Below are 17,163 nucleotides of genomic sequence, written 5' to 3'. Positions count from 1 at the left end.
AAATTTCTAATGTTGGCTAGAACCTTTTGCTGAATGTGTTCATTCTTTTATTTTTCCAGAAATTCTTAAAACAGATGTAAAAAAAAAAAAAAAAAAAAAAAAAAAAAAAAGTCTGGTTGGAAAAAAGTTAAAAATTCACCCTCAAACAACCCATGAATCTTTTTTTCCTCCTGATTCCTTTATGTATTCCTCTGCTTAGTACTTAGATTTTTTATAAATAATATTTTTTCAAAAAGAATTATTAGGAGATGCTGATACCTCATGCTAAACAGCAGAGCATGTAATTGCTCTCTTCAGTTAGCCCCAGTTTGTGTAGTATCTACTACCCAAGTTAAAAAAGAAAAAAAAAATGTGAAACAAATCCATCTCCAAGAACAGGCGTTGACCTTTCTAACGCTGTTCTGTCGCAGATGTTCCTTCAAGCTGTGAACGCTGGTATTGATCATTATGAGAGCATGGTACTCAATATAGGTCAGTGGCATGATTTGTTGTCACATCAGAAATAAATGACTTGCTGGACAGGGTTTGATGGAGGTAGAATGGGTTGTGAAAGCTCTCATGCTGGGATGCCCATGAGGTTCTGCATCTAGAGAACAGATAAAACAAGGAAGTCAGGAGACTAGACAAGGGTCAGGGACTTCAGAAGGCATGTAGTCGGTGAGGCAGGAGAGCAATGCCGCATCTGGTCAGTACACGGAGGAGATTGCGGAAGACTTCAGAGGTCCCGTAATCCTTCTCTCTAATCTATTCAGAAAGGAAAGCTAGGGGTTCGAATCTATCAAGAAACTAAGCCCAGGAGCATCACACAGCCGACTCTTAGTCAAGGTAAAGATTTTAGTTGGGGGTGGGGGTTGGGCAGTGATCTCATAACTCCAGTCTCTTCCTTATTTCCTTCTATAAACTTCTATTTGCTTCCTACAATTACAGCTAAAATCTGACCATGAGCTCGTGTAGATTCAAGCAGCCCCGTATAGGGAAAATGAGAAGAGATGGAAAGTCAACGACCTTGGTGCTACCTCTGCATCACAACGCATCACAATGTTCCAACAAACCACAGTCAGGTAGCTTCATTGGGTCTTGATTTTCTTATCTGTGAAGTTAGGACATCCAAGCCCTTCTCTGTGCTTGAGATACCAGGAGGTCCTACTGTTCTGAGTCATCCATTTTATGTCTGGAGGGTGAGAGCAAATTTTATCTGTTCGCACTTACATGTGCACCGAGTCCACTTCCTGTATGCTTGCTCATGCTTGGACGACAAGAATAACAATTTTAGTAGATTCGTTCTTGGATTTGATTGGAATATCATTATGAAATCTCTAGGTCTTATCAAAGCCAACCATGACAACTGCTCCTACACCTTCCTGTTGGACTCACTTACCAATGAACATATTTTTTTAATAGAAAACAAGAACATTTTAATTGCCTCTGCTAGATACTTCTATTTTGTTTTATGTGTGCGCTCACAGCCAGACCCTTGTGTATAATGTTAAAAGATGGATATTTTTTCCCTGGGCATTTTTCCCTCTTTTTGTGTAAATTATATAACAATTGCTTTTGGGACTGTGCATTTGGACTAGCCATAAAATAATCAAAATTGTAATGCTGTTTGGTGGCAGCATTGGAGTCTTCGAATTAGTGGCTATATTAACCACTCACCGTTACAGGCATCCCACTCCTAGCTGGGTTTAATAGTCTTGGTCATTGGGGGAATGCATTCTTTCGGTTGGTTTGAGGGGTTTCCAAAATAATATCTTAGATGCGACTGGCTTCATCCCTTACAACAATATCTTCTTTCTGTCTAATGCTGCCCAAATAATGATGAGAAAGTGAATTATTTAGCATCTTCTACTATAAAAGAACAATTCTGATGTTAAATCCTGAAATCCTGAAATTGCATTTGCCAAATTGTATTTCAGTGCTTCTCACCCATATTTACGTAGTCTTCAGTGTGTTTATGATGTACTTGATACATGGGTCTTACAAACCAACAACTGACAAAAGATCCCTTCAGAAATACCCACAAACATGCTACATTCACTTCAACAACAGCCATCTTTGACTTCTGTCTTGGCCAATTTTAAGTTTCAAATGAAATGTCATCTATGTGAGATCCTAGATTTCAGCTTGGTTTTATTAGTGTCTCTGTCTCTGTGTCTCTGTCTCTGTCTGCGTCTCCTTCTCTCTCATCTTAATTGCTTTAAATCTATCACTTTAACATTTCAAACTCAACTGTTTTATGACTGTGAGATATTTTCAGAATATGTTATGCTAATGGGACTAATTAATTCCCTGGGAAGCTTCCCCAGAGACAGTGATAGAGAACATGACAAAGATACCAGCTCTCCATGGTAAGCAGATCCCTGCTCCTGCAAATTTGGTGCTTGTTCTGCTGTCAACCGACTCATTTTGTACTCAGGAACCTACTTCAGTGGTCCCATTGGGTTCCTGCTCAGCACCTATTGCTAATCATCAGTTAAGTGACCTTTTTAATCATATAGGCAAATACGAAGAATTCAGAGGTAATTATGGTTGTGCGTCTATCTGGACTCCAGTCTGAACCAGAATGGATGACTTATGACAAGAAAACCCTGCTCACTCTGAGTTCCCACCTTAAAAGACAACACAGAAAATTTGGGGAAATGGAACCAGAAGGGAGAAACTCCTTATATTCAACTTGCATTTAGCTGAAATAGGTGTTTCTCTTCTACAAATACAAATCAAACAATGACTCTCCCAGTTCCAATCGCCACTGTGTTCCAATAAGGCTGCTGAAAAGACTTCAGTCTGTAAGAGTGATGAGACTTTATATTGGGAGATCAAGTGTCCACTTAGATGGAAGAGGTTGTAGGAACTGGTGAGCTTAGTCCCTCAAAAGTACCACAAGCTCTAAGTCTTCCAGGGAACAAAGTAACACATGACCAAAGGCTACCACAAGTCTTAAATATGTGAATCCTGCCTCTGACTTTTACTGATGACAAAGTACTGTGTCATTTAGTTCTAGTTTCAAAAGTCAGCCAAACAATATCTATCTCCAAAAACTGAATGAGTCGAAGAGGAAAATGCCTAATAATTTATGGTCCAAAGCCATTCATGATCTTAATTCCATTTTCTCCACAAGCCTTTTCAGTTTCCCCACCTTGTCTTTCTTTTCTGTATGCAAAGCAGAATTTCTCAAGTTCCTATCCCATCTGGACACATAATCCACAGGATTTGGACACAGGGAAGGAAGGCATCCTGTAGTTTTAAGATCAATTAATCACAACAATATCTGATACAACCCATTGAAAACTAATCTTTCTCAGTCCTTTGATCTTTGCACTATTATCTGCTGTTTTGTTTTTAATTCTTGTCCTTTTATTTTCATTTTATTAAAATTGTGCTGGGTATTAAACACAAGACTCTGAGAGAGCTAGGTAAGTACTTCACCCCTGAGCTACACCCAGAGCCTTGCTTTGCCTCATACATTTAAATTGCAGGTTAACTTTAAAAGTACACAGCATACTAGTTTCTAAAAATGTATTTATATTTTTAATTATTTAGGTAGCTGTGTGCATGTGTGGATCTGTGCATGCTCAGGCAGGTTCTGTCGGAAATCGTATCTATCCACTTCCCCTGGATCTATAGTTACAAGTGGTTGTGGGCCACCACATGTATGGGTGTAGGAACCAAACTCAAGTCCTCTACAAGAGCACTACTCATTCTTAACCAGTGACCCATGTCTTCAGGTCCACACAGTATATTCCTATACAATTATAAACTATAGACAATTGATCATCACTGAGTTAAAACATCAATGCTATATTTGCAAGAAAATCTATCAATATCATAAAACACTAAAAATGCCCTTCGGGGCGTGGAACAATACTGGCATACCTCCTTACTGCTCAGCAGATTTTCTCTAAGTCTTGACTGTAGTTTTCTTTTCACTGAAAAGATTTCTCTCATCAACATAATTCACTATGTAAACAAACTCAAAGAAAAAATCATATGATCATCTCATTAGGTGCTGAGAAAGCATTTGACAAAATCCAACATCCCTTCATGATAAAAGTCTTGGAAAGATCAGGAATTCAAGGTCCATACCTAAACATAATAAAAGCAATATACAGCAAACAAGTAGCCAACATCAAACTAAATGGAGAGAAACTTGAAGCAATCCCATTAAAATCAGGGACTAGACAAGGCTGCCCACTCTCTACCTATTCAATATTGTGCTTGAAGTCCTAGCCAATTAGACAACATAAGGAGATCAAAGGGATACAAATTGGAAATGAAGAAGTCAAATTATCACTATTTGCTGATGATATTATAGTATACTTAAGTGATCTCAAAAATTCCACCAGAGAACTCCTAAACCTAATAAACAACTTCAGCAAAGTAGCTGGATATAAAATTAACTCAAGCAAATCAGTAGGGTTCCTCTACACAAAGGATAAACAGGCTGAGAAAGAAATTAGGGAAACAACACCCTTCACAATAGTCACAAATAATATAAAATACCTTGATGCGACTCTAACTAAGCAAGTAAAAGATCTGTATGACAAGAACTTCAAGTCTCTGAAGAAGGAAATTGAAGAAGATCTCAGAAGATGGATAGATAGCCCATGCTCATGGATTGGCAGGATTAATATAGTAAAAATGGCCATCTTACTGAAAGCAATCTACAGATTCCATGCAATTCCCATCAAAATCCCAACTCAGTTCTTCACATACTTGGAAAGAGCAATTTGCAAAGTCATCTGGAATAACAAAAAACCCAGGATAGTGAAAACTATTCTCAACAATAAAAGAACCTCTGGTGGAATCACAATCCCGGACTTTAAGCTGAAATAGTCACATGTGTATATATTAATATTAATTTAGAGATCAAAGTCATATTTTAAAATTGACCAGATATGATGAGTAATAAAGAACTTAGATATGTATAAGTATCCATATATTAATATAAAAGATGAGGCTAAATCTTGATAATATATTTAGAAACGGGGACAATAGAACATGTGACTTAGTGTTGGGCAAGATGGTTCAGTGGTTAAGAGCACCGACTGCTCTTCTGAAGGTCCTGAGTTCAAATCCCAGCAACAACATAGTGGTATCAGACGTCCTATTCTGGCACATCTAAATATATTCTCACTGGATTATACTGGGGCAAGCAGAATCAGCAAAACCTTCTGATTTTAATTTTAGCAGACACACACAATAGCTTATGGTCATCTACACAGTCACAGTGTATTAACACACATAAAATCAAATAAAACATGTGACTTGAATATAAGTTACTATAGAGAAAAATCAATTTTTGTCTAAAATTCTAGTTAAGTAATAAGCCAAATATCTATTAGTATTTTGTAATAACCAACTTAAATATTGGTAGAAGAAATGGATGTCTTTAGGTTAAATGAAAGAAAGAATGTTTCAAAACATTCCCTTTAAAATATCTACATGAATATAAATATAATTATTTATATATATATATATAAAACAGCTGTATAATAAAATATTAAATTTTATTATAGAAATTGATCACTATAGACAAGCTTCTTCTATATTCTGTAGAGGCTACAAGTCTAACCAGTAACCTTTTAAAGATGTATAAAATGTAGTCTAGCTAAGAGTAACTTGAAATGAGCAACATATTTATTTATTTATTACTTATATGAAGCATAAGAGGCTTATAAAATTGGCTTATATTGAGCAAAATCAAGGCATTATCTTTATGTACTAAGTAGAGGCAAAGAGTATAAATGTATGGTTTTTAGCCAAATATTAGAGGCAGTATCTAATAATTTTTTTTAAATTATAGAATATAGAGAGATAGAACTACAATTGGATATGTCTGTAAAATTTTTGTAATTGTCAATAAAAAAAAAAACAAATTTTCAGAGGTAAGGGAGAGGCAAAATTTTTGTCACTAAGGTGCATGGCTAATACTTACCTAGTAATAATGGAAGTTCATGGCAGAATATCATGAGTTTGAGGATAACTAGGGCCACACAGAGAAACCCTGTCTTTAAGCGGTAAGTCACTGATCAACTAGATGGGCTCTCAATAAAGGAAAACCAAGCTTACTTGCTACAATGAGAATAAAATGTGAACACGTGTTATTAATTATTAGCTTAAATCTAGCCTTTAGTAATAGATGAAATGATTAAAGCGGAGTTCAAATATTTAAAAATCAATAATTAATGAATATATAACTTTAAGACTAGCCAGAAGCCAAATGAGGTCTATTAAATTGAGAATAAAAGAATTTAGAAATTAAGCTTTAGCTTTATATTTCGTATTGGATTCTATATTTCCTATGTCCTTAGTAAATTAGAAATCTGTTTGACTCTAGTTTCTCAAGCTCTGGAATTGCAGGCATGTAATTGAAGCCATGTGTACACACACCACCTCACCAGATCGGCTGAAAATCGCTAGCTTGTAATTTATTATCAAACCACTAGATAGCGCTAAGCGATCACGAAAACGCTTGCGCAGACATGGATCCACGGGCATGCACGCTGCCACAGCAGTCTTTCACTCGCTTGGGCTCAGCACATGCGCATCAAGAAATTTGGGTCCAGGCAGGCCTGTGCACTCAAACACAGGTGATTATGGCGGAACCTGTGGAATCTCAAAGCTGCCCCCCGCCCCCAGCGTGCTCTCCACTTCTAAGCATCCCGGGAAGTGTAGTCGGAGGGAGGGCCATGCGCGACCCCGGACCCACTCAAGCCCCAGCTCTGTAGTGGTTTGTTGTTTACCCAGCTACCTAATAACAGCACTGCGGTCTACCAGGGGACCCAGTCTAGCAGCTCTCCGCTGCTTCCCTGGTAACCTGAGTGCAGTAGCGGTGGAGGCGCGAGAATCTGGTGCTTTTAGCAGTTGCCTGTAGGGACTGCCCCCTCCTGTACAATTTTGGACGCCTGTGACTCCAAACCCAGCTGTCTCTGCCCCCAGCCTCTGCTGCAAAGTCTCTGATCTCTGTGGAGCCAGGCAGGCGATTGAGACTTTGAGTTTGTGAGTTTGCACTCTGGCTCAGGCCCCCCATTTGGTTCTCACGTGACTCCCGGGCGGCCCAGAGAGTCGCAGGGCCTGTCCTGCTGAGCCAGAGAACTCAGAAACGCAGGCAGTCCCAAGCCCAAGCCACCTGTCTGCCACCTGCTGTTCTCAGAAACCTGGCCACTCTGCACACTGCTAGGCATGCTTCCGCTTGGGAAATGACATTTGCCTGCTTGTTAGGGACCATTCTATTCTGCTTGAGTCCCCAAACAGAACAGCCAGTATGGACAGAGGAAGCCTTTTGGCCCGAGCTCTCTGCCCTGGGAGGGCAGAGCCTCCACGGCCATATTTGGCCACATTTGGCCACATGTACAATAGAACAAAACAAAGATGCAAGACAACGAGACAATCTGCATTCATTCTAGATGAGACAGACTTACATAAACATAGGTAGCATCACAGGAAACTAGCATATTCACAGCTCGTTTCTGTCCCCATGGTTTCCTCATAGCCCTTTGGCTACATCCCTATCTGTACCAACTTGGGCTCAGATAAACCCGAGACGAGACCCGCCGCTAACCCTGTAGTCACCCATTTTCCATGATAAGTGACCACGTCCCCAGCAACACCTGCCGTCACCTGGCGAACTCTGCCGTCCATAATTAGCATTTAAATGAGAGGTCTCTCTCATTTCTACTTCAATCCAGCCCCACGTTGGGCGCCATTTATTACTGTCCTGCAGCAACGTAAAAACAGTAGGTTACCTGGAATATGAAGTTAGAAATAGATAGAGGAGATAGGAGGAGATAGGATGGCCAACATTATACTTACCCACGAGGAAGGTACCTTAAAACATTAGACAGGAGCCTTTACTCAGCCATCTTGAACCTTTAATGAAATGCCTTTGTTCTCAGCAACAGGTAAAATAAGTCAGGCAAAACCATACCCCCAAGTACGTCAGCACGTCAGTCCAATCAGCGACTTCCTTTTTTCTCTGCTGAGGTGGAGCTTCCGAATGCAACTGGAACCAGGTTGGAGGTGTGACAAATAGCAGGAGATGGGCAGAGAGGTGTGGCTATGAGAAGCAGGCCTCAAACTAGGAGGGTAACAATCCCTGACCTCAAGCTGTCCTACAGAGCAATTGTGATAAAAAACTGCATGGTATTGGTACAGTGACAAGCAGGTGGATCAATGGAATAGAACTGAAGACCCAGAAATGAACCCACATACCTATGGTCACTTGATCTTTGACAAAGGAGCTAAAGCCATCCAGTAGAAAAAAAGACAGCATTTTCAACAAATTGTGCTGTCTCTACTGTTGGTTAACATGTAGAAGAAAGCAAATCGATCTATTCCTATCTCCTTATACAAAGCTCAAGTCCATGTGGATCAAGGACCTCCACATAAAACCAGATACACTAAAACTAAGACAAAATAAATTATGGAAGAGACTCGAGCACATAGGCACAGGGGAAAATTTCCTGAACAGAACACCAATAGATTATGTTCTAAGATCAAGAATTGACAAATGGGACCTCATAAAATTACAAAGCTTCTGTAAGGCAAAGGACACTGTGAGAAGGACAAAATGGCAACCAACAGATTGGGAAAATATCTTTACCAATTCTATATCCGATAGAGGGCTAATTTCCAATATATACAAAGAACTCTCTAGAATTTAAAGGAACTCACCTGATGAGTTCTATTCTAGAGTACTGGGGTAGTTGCAATTATGATGTTTAGTTGAAGTGATTAAGAAACAAGCATATGTCTGTCATCTTGTTTTTGTCTATCAACTAGAAGGATGATAAGCCCTCCAAAATGCTAGGAATAGCCCAAACAGATGATGGTTTCAAAATGCATATCTCAATAATCAAGCGAAAGACTGAAAACCAGGATGGCACTGTTAGGATAATTAGGATTAGTAATTTCCTGCACTTTGTTCTTAAAGTCAGAGACATGTAACGTGACATGCCCCATTAACCGGCAGCTTGACACAGCTCAGAAGTAGCTGAGAAAGTCTCAACTAATTAACAGTCTTTATTATGTTGGTCTGTGGGCATATCTGTGTGTGACTGTCTTGATTATCAATTGATGCTGGAGGGGTCTAGTCCACTGCAGGCAGTACCATACCTAAGCAGGTGGTCCTCAGGTGTAAAAGAATCCTACCTAAGCATGAGCTAAGCCTGTGAGTGAGCAAGAAAGCCTGAGAGCAAGCAATGTTTCTGCGTAATCTCTACTTCAGGTTCTTGCCTTCAGTCCCCATCCTTATTTCCCTCAATGATATCTTGTAACATGGAAATAAAGCCAAATAAAACCTTCTTTCCCTAAAGTTGCTTTAGATCAGAAGTGTTTTATCACAGCAGCAGAATGAAATGAAATTACAGAGTTATACTAATACACATGATTCCCTCTGCCGATGTGTTTTCCACACTGTGAATCATGTTCCCCTACATTTATAACTGCCCTTAATAATTCTATCTTCATTTTTCTCTCCTTACTCTCCTGAACTCATTTTCCCATGCTGCTCTTTTAAAGTTGGCATTCTCTGGGGGATCAAATGTACACCCGATTGGTTCTCTCTCATCGATATCTCTATGTTAATAAAACCCATTGTAGATGTCCATATTTTAACTCTTGCCTAATTTTTGCTATATAGTCTCTGACATCTCAGACCTAATTTATCCAAAACTAAAATCAGTAGTTTTCTTCTTTCCTTTCTCCACCTCATTCTCCTTCTCTTGTATCCACTCTCTCAGTAAAGAACACCATAATTCCTTCAGAAATAAAAAAAAAAAAAAAAAAAAAAAAAAAAAAAAAAAAAAAAAGCACTACACAGCCTCTTTTTCCCTCATTTTCTATATTTAGGGCATTACCAGTTCTGAAAACCTTGTTTCCTAAATAGTTATGGATCCCCTCTCAGCCTCATCCTGTAGAACATTATTCTTGTTCAGTGCCATCATTTCTCATCTCTGCAGTTCCAAAGACCTCCTAATAACATAGATTTGAAATCAGAGCATTTTTCAAAACTAAATTCAGCTAGCTAATTCTTAGCTGTGATATCTGGTTGAGGATAACTTGTCACTCTCTAAACTCATATGAAATAATAATCCATTGCAAATGAGGCTGATACAGCAATGAAGGAAGTCGGACAGAAGTAAGAGATCGCCAGACAGCCTGGTAGATGCCATGTCATTAACTAATGTAACAGGACACTGGTTTCAAATGTCTTTTCATTTGTCCATAAAGAAATGGTCAGGATGAAAAATTTTGTCATTCTTTAACCATTTAATATAAATGAAAAAGAAGAAACTGTGTATGAAAAATAGACATGGGTAAAATTTATAGAAAGTAGGGTGATAAGGAACAAACATGTGTCTTCAAATGCAGGCAGCAAGTGATAGCTGAATGAGTTTCTTACTTTTTTTCAAGTTTTTTAGATGTACTTTTTTATTTACCACTCTCTCTCTCTCTCTCTCTGTGTGTGTGTGTGTGTGTGTGTGTGTGTACACACGTGTGCGTGTGCATGTGCATTTGCGCGTGTATGTGAGTATGTGTATGTGTGCGCATGTGCGCATGTGTGCGTGTGTGCATGTGTGCGCGTGTACGCGTGCGTGTGCATGTGTGCGCGTGTGTGTACGTGTACATGTGCTGTGTGTGCATGTGCGTGCGTGCATGTGTGTGTGTGTGTGAGTATGCACATACATACTCCAGGAGCTGTAGTTACAGATGACTGTGAATCACCCGATATGATTGATGGGATAGGAACTCCAGTGCTCTTAAAGGCTGAGCCATCTTTCCAGCCTTAATTTGCATTGTTAAATACCATTTATTTTTAAAGTATATTTTAAATCCCATTATAGTTTCTTCTTCAGGATAGTTTCCTCCAAAAGAAAAACCCTTTATTTCTTCTTATTTTCTCTTTATTAGATCAGCATATTAAAAATTCAAGTATTAAATTAGTGATTATCCAAATTTAACACAAATCATAACGCACTGCATAATGGGCAGCTCATTTGTTTACTTACAGGGCATGCATGGCAGCTTTAAATATGAAATTAAAATTAACTGAATCTTCTTTGTGAGAGAACACACTGTGGTGAAAGTTCTAAGCATAGAATATTTTAGTTCTCATTATCATCCATTCTTCAAACCTCTTCCCAATAATACTTTCCCCACGTTTTCAATTTCATCGACATGGTATGCTGAATAGACAATGTGTATTCAGAAGGAAAGGACAGTTACCAGGAAAATTATTGAGGAGAGAAAAAAAAACAGAAATGACATGTGTCTAACAGTGGTCAGAGATTGTAGAAGTAGGTGTCATAAACTTCAGGTGTGACCTTCAAAATCACCACCACCACCACCACAACCATCATCACCATCATCACCATCACCATCATCATCATCACCATCATCATCATCATCATCATCATCATCATCATGCATAAGATGTGATAAAATTCATGCTTTCAGTATATAATGTACCACAAACCACTTGACATAGATAATTACTCTTTTACAAAAAAAAGACCTAAGACAGTAAAGTCAGTCTATTTACCTGAAGTCAAACAGAAAAACTATTAGTTTGCTAGAATTCCATCTATGTTTTTCTGACACCAAATTCCACCAGACTTATATGATTGTTCTGTGGCTCTTCAAACTATTAAAACATTAGGTATTTTGCTGATCTGCATCTTCCCAACATTGTATGTGAATATTTTTATAAAGAAAGACAAGGTCACTGGGCAGTGGTGGTGTGTGACTGTAATCCCAGCACTTGAGAGGCAGAGGCAGGCAGATTTCTGAGTTCAAGGCCAGCCTGGTCTACAGAGTGAGTTCCAGGACAGTCAGGGCTACACAGAGAAACCCTGTCTCAGAAAAAAAACCAAAAAGACAGACAAGGTAAAGCTTAAGGTTTAGATCTCCATTTTTGACCTTGCAGTGTGGAATCTACTCTGGAGAAAAAAAAAAAAAAAAAAAAAACAGCCAGTCGCAAATAGCATCAATAGGATTGGTAATTCAAGTTTCATGTCCTGTGGACTCATTCTTCATCCATTGTGCTCTTCCCATTTGATGAAAAAGTCTTCCTTAGTTGCCTTCAGACCTTTTGCAAAGTAAAATCTCATTCTACTATGTCCATGCCATGGGGGAAGGGCTATAAAGTAAGAGAAAATGAGTGACTGGTAAATACATTTTTAAATCAGAATCTTTCTGAGACACTAATCTCATTAGTTTACCAGACAAACTTCTACTAAATCTATTCACAATTAAAAAAAAAAAATTACCCAGCTAGTAGTATTGAGCTGTGCTTTAATTAGGGCAGCCAAGAATGTCTTGTATAATTAACTTGGATTTGTTCATAATTGTTTCCTTGTGGTTAGAGCTGTTTTCCTCTAATAAATGGGACAATGATGGTGGTAAAACTAACCTTTGATTTCTACAAGAAAGCAACTAAAGGCAAATAGAAGCTAGGCAGATCTAGGAACACAAAACCAAAGGACACAAGACACTGACTCTCTTTCTATTCTTCAGTTTTGCTTCAGGAGAAAAGGGTTCCCTGACCTTTAGCATATCCCACAGAACTACAGACATCTCAGCTCTTCATCATCCTGCTAAGTAAAACCATCCCATCACTTTTGGGAAGTAAGTGATGCCTTCTCTAACTGCACTCTCCTCTCTAGAGAATTTGTTACTCTGGGTAGTTGAATGGTTAAGACCATATCAACATTCTCCAGTGTGCTACTGGATTTGGCCAAGAAGAAATTCTAGCAAGATCACTGCAAGGAAGGAGGGAGGGAGAGAGGAAGGAAGAGCAAATAGGGAAGGAAAATGATTTCTCAGTGCCCCCAGGATCCTACCCTGAAGAGTTATCTCTAGCAGGCTAAATCATATCTTTCTACCAAATGTCTTCACTCCTAGTAACAGAGCTCCCCAAATAGCCATTTGTATCTATCACTGTAGTAACCACTATCTTTCCTTCCCTTGTCTTCCTCAATAGTAACAGAACACTTCTATACTGACTCCCAGTGGTATAATATGATCCCCTGTGTTTGCTTTATACTTTATCGAAAATTTAATAACTACTACCATCCCTTGTGAACAAATTTGCGCTGCTCAGTGGGAGCACCAGAGTTCCTAGGTGGTAGTTCGACAAGAACCATGCTGCTAGAACAGTCCACTGCCCCACAAGCATCCTTCACACACTGCCCATCACACAGTGACCATCAAACAGTGTCCACAAACAGTTGTCACTGTGTCTATCACACAGTGTCCACCACACAGTGGTCATCACCCAGTGTCCATCACAGTGTCCATCACCCAGTGGTCATCAAGGTTAGGGTTAGGGCTAGGGTTAGGGCTAGGGTTAGGGTTAGGGTTAGATTAATTTTTCTGTAAATCACAATGAGAGTTTTATACCCATTCCTCATCAGAGTCCTAGTTACCATGGTGACAGAGTCCAGATGACATTGAACACAGTATGCATGTACTCATGTTTTCCCCTGTGAAACAAAAACCATTAGGAAATATGGAATCTTTAGTTGTAAGGATTCAAAAACTCTGCTGGGTAACTCCCAGTATCCCTCAGTGCCATGGGTACATCTGGATAGAAACACATGTCCTAGCTCTGAGAGACATGTGGCCAAGTAGCAGTGGCATGTCATGCTGCTGAGCAACCTCAAGATTCTTTTCTGTAGATGTTGATAATGTAAAAATTTAGAAGTTTGGACAGGCAAGATGGCTCAGTGGGTAAAGGTGCTTGGTCAAATTTGATGACCATGCGCTCATTACTTGGGGCTATATAGTAAAAGGAAAGAACAAGCTTCTACAAGTTGTCCTCTGACCTCTGCAAGCACACGCGCACACACACACACAACTCATAAAGAATAAAAATATCCTATTTTTAAATGTAGAGGTCCTGTAAATTCTTATCACATCTCTTTTGTGTCATGTTTCATTGAAAGAAAGGTCAAAGGAAAAGAAGTAGATTGAAATGAAAGTGATAGAAATCTATTAAGGTATCCTTTTCTGATCTCAATGTGATGTGGGATGATTGTTATGTACTTATATGTACGTAGTTCCTTCCCTCAAGCATCCCACAACCCACTAGATAGAGATAATGCTATAGAAAGAAAATTCATTTTTCTCTATGTAAGAAAAGTAATCTCAAATGACTTTGTAGCTAGAATAATCACATAGGGAAGTCTAGAGGAAACTCATCTTGTTCATTAGTTGAAAAATAATATTCAAAAAAATGAACAGTAGTGTCAAATAAGGAGAAAGATTTTAAAGGTCATTGAAATGTACAAAAATTATGAGCAGTTTGACACATTAAAAAAGATTAGATTTATAATAATGGAAATAAGTCAAGCATGAAGATCATGAAGGAGAATCTCTGAAGATAAGACCTAAAAGCTTAGAGATGACCAAAGAATAAGGGTATCGGTAACCTATCACAGTCTCATGTTATCCACTATATTTGGACTCTATAGAAAAATGAAGATTCTATGACAAAATTTTAACAGAGATGAAGGGAGCTAAAATTGTTTTAAGAAATATAATTTTAGGGGGCTAAGGAGATGATTCAAAGGATAACAACACTTGCTTTGAAAAATGTGAAAATCTAAATTTGTATCCCTAGAAGCCATGTAAAAAGCCAATAATCTCTACACATACCCATGAACACATTGTTGCAGGAGAGACTCAGGCAGGTTCCAGAAGTTCATTGTCCAGACAGAGTATCAGGAAAAAATTTTTAGCTTTGGTTACATGAAACACAATCTCAGAGAAGTAAAAACTAAAAGCAATAATAATAATCTTCAAAATTAAACTATTATCATAGTAAATAAAACTAAGACCTATCTGGGAAAAAAAGACAGAAAAATCAGTGGGTAAGCATTAAATGTATTTCTATACCAAGGTAAAGCTAACTAAACACTGGCTTCTGATACTATATGTCACAGAAAAAGTCTTACTTATACAAATGAGCCTAAATTATATAAGATATCTATACAAAAATTGATAAAATGATGAAACATTACCGTGGGAAATGAAAGACTGCACAGAAAAGCATACAGGATGTTACCAAGGGGTATTTCTAAGTTGAATAGATGATCAACCTTCTCACTTCGACTTCTGTATGATCCTAACAACATTCTAGATAATTTTGATCACATATCAATTTTAAAAGTTGTATGGAAAATCCAAATCCAAAAATGTGTTACAAAATTATAATAATTAAGGTGTTCTAAAAACTAATCAAGTCAGTTAGTCCCATGAAATAGAATATCTAGAAAGAAGTAACTTATATGTAATCTTTAAAAACTGACAAAGATAGTGTAACCCAACAGTAATTTTCGTTATTTCTTTTCTTTTCTTTTTCTTTCTCTTCTTCTCTTCCTTTTTCTTTTGAGAAAACAGGCTGGCCTCCAACATTTAATCCTCATAGCTTGCTAAGTGCTGGAATTATAGTAATGAGCACCCACTCCAAGCAAGAATGGGTTTTATAATAAAATGTTACAGATTCATTGTGTGTTCATATGTAGAAAGTATCTAACCAAAGTTTACTTATACTAAACAAAAAGCCAGTAGCTGGTGGTAATAGATATAAATGGAAGATTAAAGACAAATATTTCTAGAAGATCATTTAGGAGAATATTTTCATGACTTAAGGGAAGGCAAAGATTTGTTAAGCAGAAAGAAGAAGACATTAATCTTGGGAATCAAATTAAATTAAATTCAAATTAAGAATGTTCATTTATCAAATATATCAAAAATAGACTGAAAATTCAAGTAATAAGAATTAGAGAAGTTATTTCCAAAATATATATTCAACAAAGAACTAATACTAGAATATGTAACTATAAAGAGTGTACTATTTTAAAATGTGATAATCAAGTGGTAAAATGGACCAAACATTCATCCCCAAATAAAAGCATTCAAATAGTAGGAGACATAAAAAAAAAAAAAAAAAAAAAAAAAAAAGCTTCATTTTATTAGTTACCAAGGAAACACAAGCTAAATCTCCTTAAGGCATCCTGAAGTTGTGGGGAACAGATCTGTAGTAAAAATGTTCATCTAGGGTGCAGTGCACAAAGCCATAGATTGGATGGCCAAGATATAATGGTACCATGGACCTGTAATCACAGCATGCTGTAGGCAGAAGGATCAGCAGTTCACCTTATACTTGTGTATTGTGAGTTCAAGGCCAAACTGAGATACATGAGACCTTGTCTCAAAGCAGCAGTCTTTAAATAAGTAAATAAATAGGACTGAGGGATGTATACATTCAGATTTGTAAAAGCTGGCCACTCTTCTGACTTGCTGATGAGCTTGATGATAAACAATCACTTAAGAACACATCAATACCAATTGCAGTCAGCAACATATAGATTCTGTTATTTTGGATTTTCTATATAAACACTTCCCTGCAAACCAGGACAGCTTTATTACTTCTTTCATATTACTTCATCCTTTTCTGGTTTTTCTGCTCTCACTGAACTGGCAAGGAATTCCAGGACAAGGTTAGAAAGCAAAGTGGGAAGGGTCTTCCCTATCTTATTCTTAGTAGGAAAGTTCCACACTGCCAGAGAACAGCCTTAGCTCAGGGAGAGGTTCCTGAGGATAGCTGGGAGTGGTGAAAGAAATTATTCGAAGTCAACCATGGGTACAAGCTGACAGTTCTCTAGTCTGCTTAACATGGCTCCTATGCACCTCTCTGGTCCGGAAAGTTTTCTCTTGCTAGACAAAAATCCAAAAGCTCTCTGAATTGCTCATTGGGTTTTCTGACCAAAGGCAGGAAAGCTCCTAGAAAAAATTCTTAGGTTTTCTAACCAAAATCAGAGAACCTGCCAGACAAATTCTAAAAAGAAAACTGCAGTAGCCCTCTTCTAGCAAATCTCTTACAGACCAAAAGCACAGACTTTTAATTACACATCAAGTCAATCATTTACCTAGGTTCCCTTTGATTACCCCATGAATCAACATTTTATGACCTTAGCTCCGTGATTCCTAGAAAAAGACAGCCAGTATAATTTTTTTTTTTTTAACATAGCAAATGAATTCAAAGATCTGCCTGCCTTTGTAAACACAGACAATAAGCTAGCTGGGTGAGATTTTGCTCTAAGATCACCATTCTCACCACACCTAGGCCTAAACTAGCTCTGTTTCAGGCTGATTTTG

General features: G+C 38.0%; 1 pseudogene; it reads right to left on the bottom strand.

Moving 5' to 3' along the window:
• Positions 1-16,801: 16,801 nt before the first annotated feature.
• Positions 16,802-16,858, bottom strand: LOC116094525 (annotated as a pseudogene).
• Positions 16,859-17,163: the final 305 nt, after the last annotated feature.

Source organism: Mastomys coucha, unplaced genomic scaffold (genome assembly GCF_008632895.1).
Source record: "Mastomys coucha isolate ucsf_1 unplaced genomic scaffold, UCSF_Mcou_1 pScaffold16, whole genome shotgun sequence".
Classification (NCBI taxonomy): domain Eukaryota; kingdom Metazoa; phylum Chordata; class Mammalia; order Rodentia; family Muridae; genus Mastomys; species Mastomys coucha.
This window is presented reverse-complemented; position numbering and strand designations above follow the sequence as displayed.